This window comes from Triticum urartu, chromosome 7A (genome assembly GCF_056163025.1).
Source record: "Triticum urartu cultivar PI428250 chromosome 7A, HENAU_Tu73, whole genome shotgun sequence".
NCBI lineage: Eukaryota > Viridiplantae > Streptophyta > Magnoliopsida > Poales > Poaceae > Triticum > Triticum urartu.
The window spans coordinates 350,883,159-350,890,367 of NC_141879.1; the positions used below are offsets into that span (position 1 = coordinate 350,883,159).

Genomic DNA, 7,209 nt, shown 5'->3' on the forward strand with positions numbered 1-7,209 from the left:
ATACCTCTCTGATACTCAGAGTGACAAATCCTAATCTCGATCTATGCCAACTCGACAAACACCATAGGAGACACGTGTAGAGCATCTTTATAGTCACCCAGTTACGTTGTGACGTTTGATAGCACACTAAGTGTTCCTCCAGTATTCGGGAGTTGCATGATCTCATAGTCATAGGAACATGTATAAGTTATGGAGAAAGCAATAGCAACAAACTAAACGATCATCGTGCTAAGCTAACGGATGGGTCAAGTCAATCACATCATTCTCTAATGATGTGATCCCGTTAATCAAGTGACAACTCATGTCTATGGTTAGGAAACATAACCATCATTGATTCAACGAGCTAGTCAAGTAGAGGCATACTAGTGACACGTTGTTTGTCTATGTATTCACACATGCACTAAGTTTCTGGTTAATACAATTCCAGCATGAATAATCTTTACCTACTAATAAACCGGCTATGGCTTCTGGCCGGCCGTCGTTACATACGTTTTGCAAAAAAGCCCCTACGGTTTTCCATTATTCAACCCGCAGTCCCTTTTTAAAGTGACTAATTTGAGAAAACGTTTCGTTCTTGCAAAAAAAAATCCCTGCAGTTTGGGGTATTCAACCCGTGTTCCGACCACACATGGAGCACGGGCTCGCCTCCTCTCCTTCTCGCCCCTGGAAGTACTCGCCACTGCCAGCACCCACGCCGCCCGCTTCCGGTGAGCTCCGGTGCTGCGCAGCACGCCCCTGAGCTCCCCACGGTCTGCGCCTCCCTCTCCTCCTTCTAGATTCTCCGCTCCCGGCCTCTACTGCCCGCTTGCAACCCCACCCCCATGGCTAGGGTTTCTGCCAGGGCTTCACCGGCACGTCTCTGGCAGCCCCACGTTCGTCTCCTTCCGTTCGGTCAAGTCTTGGTGGAGGTGGGGCGGCGACTTGGTTGTGGAAGAAGGGAGCACGGGGCGGCGTCAAGTGGGTGGAGCACGTGCTTCGCTGCGAGGGTGGAAGAAAAGGGTGGCGGATACGGTTTCATCGTGTAGGCGGAGGAGAAGGATGGCCGTGCGACCCTATCATCCTCTGGGTGGTGGTCATCGTGCTCCATGTGGAGACTAGGTGGAGCACAGGCAACTGTTGTGGCTGAAGGTGCTGGGGCTGACGAGCTCCTGCCCCTACTGTATGTGGATTGGGATGGATGTGCACTGGGGTGATTTGGGGATCTGGTTGCTAATGCTGCGATAAATCGTTGTTGTGATTTTGGGTGATCTTGGGCCGCTCGTTGTACCTTATCTCTTGTGGTCGGCCACGCAGCCACTATTCCCAATGGCCGTGTCGCTGTTATCTACTGCACATCTTTATATGGATGTAGCCTACCAAGAATAGGAACAATCACTACAGAGCCTGAAGATTGTTTGTATTTCTTTCATTGTCTTTCACCGATCTATCATTATTTGATTGGTCCATGTAGATTTAGATAACATGAGATGAGCCGATGATACGTACTACTATCTGAAGACATGATTATCTACTACAGAATTGTTGATGTATTTGTGCTGACAGGTTTTGCGAGTACTTGAAACACATTCATTAGAGGAACTGGAGTTAATTCTGACCAGGTTCTTGGGGCAATCTGAAAGAGAACTTGGTGATTTCAAGTAATTCTAAGAGCATAGGCCTTATCCTTATTTTTGAATAATGGTAAGAGCATAGATCTCATCGACCAGGAATTAATCCATCAGGCAAGCAGAAGACTGAACGAAACAGTACCTGCACATATTTTTTCCAAGATGATTAATATTGTTTTCTTTACTGTAAGGAACCAGCTTAAGGCCTTTATGCATTGAACAAACTACCAAGATTTTGTATCTTTCTGTATGATTCATATTGCATAGACACATGAGTAGCGATGGGATACTATTTGGTATGAACAACATCATCATCTTGTAATTTTAACATGTATGCATTTAACTTATTTATGCACATAATAGTGATGCGTCTTACGTATCTCTCTATCGTATTTGAATCTTCAATGCAATTAACTGCTTAATTGCCTTCAACGGGATTGAGTGATCTGGCATATAAGCTTAGCTCAGTGGTTCAGATTATCACTGTTAGTCTTCTGATTGTGTCAAGTTTTTAGACTTCTTGAGGTAGTTCAACCAATCTGGCATAAAGCTATGAAGGCATTTTGCTTGGAAAGATTACTGAAAGGATAACTTAACTTCATTTTATCCCCTAGATTAGTATAAGTATATATTAGGCCCTCATTTATTTAGATGTATAGCTTGCATGCAATCTTGTTTAAACAGATTTTTGGGGCATTAAGCAATGCATACTCTGCTCACCATTATTCTCATGTGTGTTGTTAGCCAAGCACTTGCTTTTCAAGATATCCTTTCCGATGTTAGGCTGGGCAGCGCGATTCGTCAGTGGCTGCTCAATACAGTTGTGGTGATCCCGGCGACGAGGACATTAGGGACATCAGCCCGGCGGAGTATGGTGAGTCAGCTATGAAGCCGGATCCGCAGGCACCAAGGACCAGGGTGGATCAAGAGGTATGGGTGTCTGAATTCCGTGTTGTGAATATTTGTGCTAATTTTCTGGTGAGCCGTGACGACGGGTAGAAAACGGAATTAGGCGTTCATTTTGCTATAGTGTTCGCTTGCGGTGGCGTGGGGCGCTGTGGTGAAAGTAATTTTCTGATACAGGTGTTGTTGTGAGTATGTGTTCTGTACTGAAAAAATGCATGTGCTTATGTTGCTGAAAGGGGTTAGGCTGTTCTGCCAGGTCGCTGCGAGAGTTGCAAAAAGATTTTGCGTTGCTGCACCTCAGATTTTGTGCGCCCATGGAATTAAGTTGTGTGTTTGATTTTTCCGTCATACATTTAGAGTTATTTTTTTATGCAGTGTTGGATGCAAAAACAAGCTGTAGATCATGTGCATAAGATTTTGTAGGGGTAGTGAAAAAGTTGGTATCTAAATCCATGTACAGAGGGCGGGTGATGAGCTCATAATTTATGGTGGGAGGATGGGGTCTGTGTTTTGCATCGCTCAGTGAATAAAATTGCACCGGAGTTCAGGAATGTTGTCGCTAAGGGACGGGCGCCATTTGGGGTAATTCCAGGAAACAAAAACAGTGTTCCGTCCTGTGTTTTTCTTTTCTGAAAGCCCTCATGGCCTTCCTTGTGTGTTTTTGTTTTGTTTTTTCTTTACTTTTTTTAATCATTGTTCACTGGATTGGTAATTTTGTTGTGTCTCAAGTGTTTCTCCCTGAATGGCAGGTTGCTGATTTGGGTTTTGCTTTATCGCGGAGTTCTTGTGGGAGCGAATCCGACAGAGCGAACCCTATGCCTCGTTAGCATGGGTACTCTTGAGAAGTCCATAAGGGTTTTCGCAGAGGCATACGACTTTTACAACCTGTATTAGTGGGAAAATGGGTTTAGTATCAGGCATGGGAAGAGCCGATTGAATCCTCACAAGCGGAAGACCATGCAGGAGACTGTTTGTGGTTGCTCAGTAAGTATATCAAATAAAAATTCAGTTCTCCCTCATATTTGCGCTGGATGAAGGGTCTGGTCTGATGGTAAAACATCCGTTGGAGAAGGGGGATGCTTTGCGTGAGAATACAAGGTTGTGCCGATGTGAGTGTCCTGCGATAATAAGGCTGCTACGGACATTAGATAATGGGGGGTACATAACGGAGCACCGGGTAGAGCATAACAATGTTATGACGCCGGGAGAGATGTTGCACTGGCCATCGCACAAACACATTGATGTGTACATGGGGGGCTTGGTGCGGGACTGATCTAAATGAGCGAAGCAAGATTGGACACATGGGGCAATGGGGCTGCGGGAATCATCCGTGGCCGCGCATTACAGTGGCGGCAGGCCGGATAACAATGGCAGTAGGGACAGCGCCTCACGGAGTCCGAGGAGTCTGCAGTGAACCAGATTCGCGAGCACCCGATAGACTAAGAGGTATCAGATAACTTAGTAGAAACTGTGTTTTGGCTGACAATACTGAGGTTAGGGTGTGTCTTCACAGGAAGGAAATTGAAAAATTCAGTGCCAGATTTAAACCGTCGGGTGGGGGAAGGTGCTACGATGAAATTCAGTGTTGTTAGGTGCCCGTCTAACTGGCTAATCTGAAAAGGTTGTAGAGTTAGGAGTGGCTGTCATTTGTGAATTTTGTTCGGAAAAATCAAGGATGAATTGTGGGGTGTGGGAAAACAAATCATTTTTATTTCATGTAATTTATGTCCTCAAACCGTACCATGGTAGCAATAATTTAAGAACTATAGGAAAATGAGAGTTGACTTGGAATTCTGAAATGTATCAATGATGATCCTGTGATTATCAGATTATTAATATATTCCTTGTGCCATAAATATTTCTGCCGATGCAACTGTGAGCTCAGGGGAAATTTATTTTATATTTTTATATAGTTGCAATAAAATGCTACGGTTGCCCGTTGGCTTGCAGGCCTGATTAACTGGCTGATGAATATTGTTACTCAATTAAATTTTTCATGCCAATAAATACTCTCTGAATTGTTTGTGTTTTGCATAGAGTGTTGGGGAACGTAGTAATTTCAAAAAATTTGCTACGCATACGCATGATGCATAGCAACGAGAAGGGAAAGTGTTGTCTACGTACCCTCGTAGATCGGAAGCGGAAGCGTTATAACAACGCGGTTGATGTAGTTGTACGTCTTCACGGCCCGACCGATCAAACACCGAAACTACGGCACCTCCGAGTTTTTGCACACGTTCAGCTCGATGACGATCCCCGGACTCCGATCCAGCAAAGTGTCAGGGATGAGTTCCGTCAGCACGACGGTGTGGTGACGATCTTGATGTTCTACCGTCGCAGGGCTTCGCCTAAGCACCGCTACAATATTATCGAGGATTATGATGGAGGGGGGCATCGCACACGGCTAAGAGATTAATGATCAATTGTTGTGTCTCTGGGATGCCCCCTGCCCCCGTATATAAAGGAGTGGAGGAGGGGCCGGCCAAGGAGGGTGGCGCACCTAAGGGGAGGAGTCCAACTCCCACCGGGAGTAGGACTCTCCCTTTTCCTATTAGGAGTAGGTGAGGGAAGGAAGAGGAAGGAGGGAGGAAGGAAAGGGGGGGCCGGCCCCCTTCCCAATTCGGATTGGGCTTGGGGGGGGGGGCGCCCCCCCCTTGCTCCTTTCCCCTCCTTTCCACTAAGGCCCATATACCTCCCGGGGGGTTCCGATAACCTCCCGGTGATCCGGTATTGTCCCAATCTCACCCGGAACCTTTCTTGTGTCCAAATATAGTCGTCCAATATATCGATCTTTATGTCTCGACCATTTCGAGACTCCTCATCAAGTCCGTGATCACATCTGGGACTCCGAACAACCTTCGGTACATCAAAATATATAAACTCATAATGAAACTGTCATTGTAACGTTAAGCGTGCGGACCCTATGGGTTCGAGAACAATGTAGACATGACCGAGACACGTCTCCGGTCAATGACCAATAGCGTAACCTAGATGCTCATATTGGCTCCTACATATTCTACGAAGATATTTATCGGTCAGACCGCATAACAACATACGTTGTTCCCTTTGTCATTGGTATGTTACTTGCCCGAGATTGGATCGTCGGTATCTCAATACCTAGTTCAATCTCGTTACCGGCAAGTCTCTTTACTCGTTCCGTAATACATCATCTCGCAACTAACTCATTAGTTGCATTGCTTGCAAGGCTTAAGTGATGTGCATTACCGAGAGGGCCCAGAGATACCTCTCCGACAATCGGAGTGACAAATCCTAATCTCGAAATACGCCAACCCAACATGTACCTTTGGAGACACCTGTAGAGCACCTTTATAATCACCCAGTTACGTTGTGACATTTGGTAGCACACAAAGTGTTCCTCCGGTAAACAGGAGTTGCATAATCTCATAGTCATAGGAACATGTATAAGTCATGAAGAAAGCAATAGCAACATACTAAACGATCGAGTGCTAAACTAACGGAATGGGTCAAGCCAATCACATCATTCTTCTAATGATGTGATCCCGTTAATCAAATGACAACTCATGTCTATGGCTAGGAAACATAACCATCTTTGATCAACGAGCTAGTCAAGTAGAGGCATACTAGTGACACTCTGTTTGTCTATGCATTCACACATGTATCATGTTTCCGGTTAATACAATTCTAGCATGAATAATAAACATTTATCATGAAATATGGAAATAAATAATAATAATTTATTATTGCCTCTAGGGCATATTTCCTTCACAGAGTTCATGTAGCAAGAAATGTGATGTCTACCCTGCAAAAAAAGTGATGTCTGAAGGGGTGCACACGTCTCCTTGGTAAAAAAGAGACTACAATTAACGCAAATCCAATGCGTCAAGGTCAACAGTTCCATATTTTTATGACCGGGAGTGTACCACTTCATGCATGCACTTTCTTTTATTGTCGATAGCCCGATGCTTCGTGAAATGTCTGAATGAGAAAGGAAGAAAGATAGATAGATAGAGAGTATGTGTAGGATGGAGCATCATGTGGTCTTGAGCCATTGTACTAGAGTTGATTTTTTTTCTTCCATTGCAACGCACGGGCATTTTTGCCATAAACATTTATCCTGATATAAGGAAATATAAATAACAACTTTTTTATTGCCTCTAGGGTACATTTCCTTCAGTCTCCCACTTGCACTAGAGTCAATAATCTAGATTACATTGTAATGATTCTAACACCCATGGAGTATTGCTGCTAATCATGTTTTGCTCGTGAGAGAGGCTTTGTCAACGGGTCTGCAACATTCAAATCCGTATGTATCTTGCAAATCTCTATGTCTCCCTCCTTGACTTGATCGCGGATGGAATTGAAGCGTCTCTTGATGTGCTTGGTTCTCTTGTGAAATCTGGATTCCTTTGCCAAGACAATTGCACCAGTATTGTCACAAATGATTTTCATTGGACCCAATGCACTAGGTATGACATCTAGATCGGATATGAACTCCTTCATCCAGACTCCATCATTTGCTGCTTCCGAAGCAGCTATGTACTCCGCTTCACACGTAGATCACGCTACAATGCTTTGCTTGAAACTGCACTAACTGACAGCTCCACCATTTAATAAAAATATGTATCCGGTTTTGACTTAGAGTCATCCAGATTAGTGTCAAAGCTTGCATCGATGTAACCGTTCACGGCGAGCTCTTTGTCACCTCCATAAACGA

General features: G+C 44.6%; 1 long non-coding RNA gene across 1 annotated transcript; it reads left to right on the forward strand.

Moving 5' to 3' along the window:
- Positions 1-412: 412 nt before the first annotated feature.
- LOC125519362 (uncharacterized) lies at positions 413-4,369 on the forward strand. The gene is made up of 2 exons (XR_007288217.2): positions 413-2,537; positions 3,263-4,369. It is a non-coding gene; the product is annotated as an uncharacterized LOC125519362 (long non-coding RNA).
- Positions 4,370-7,209: the final 2,840 nt, after the last annotated feature.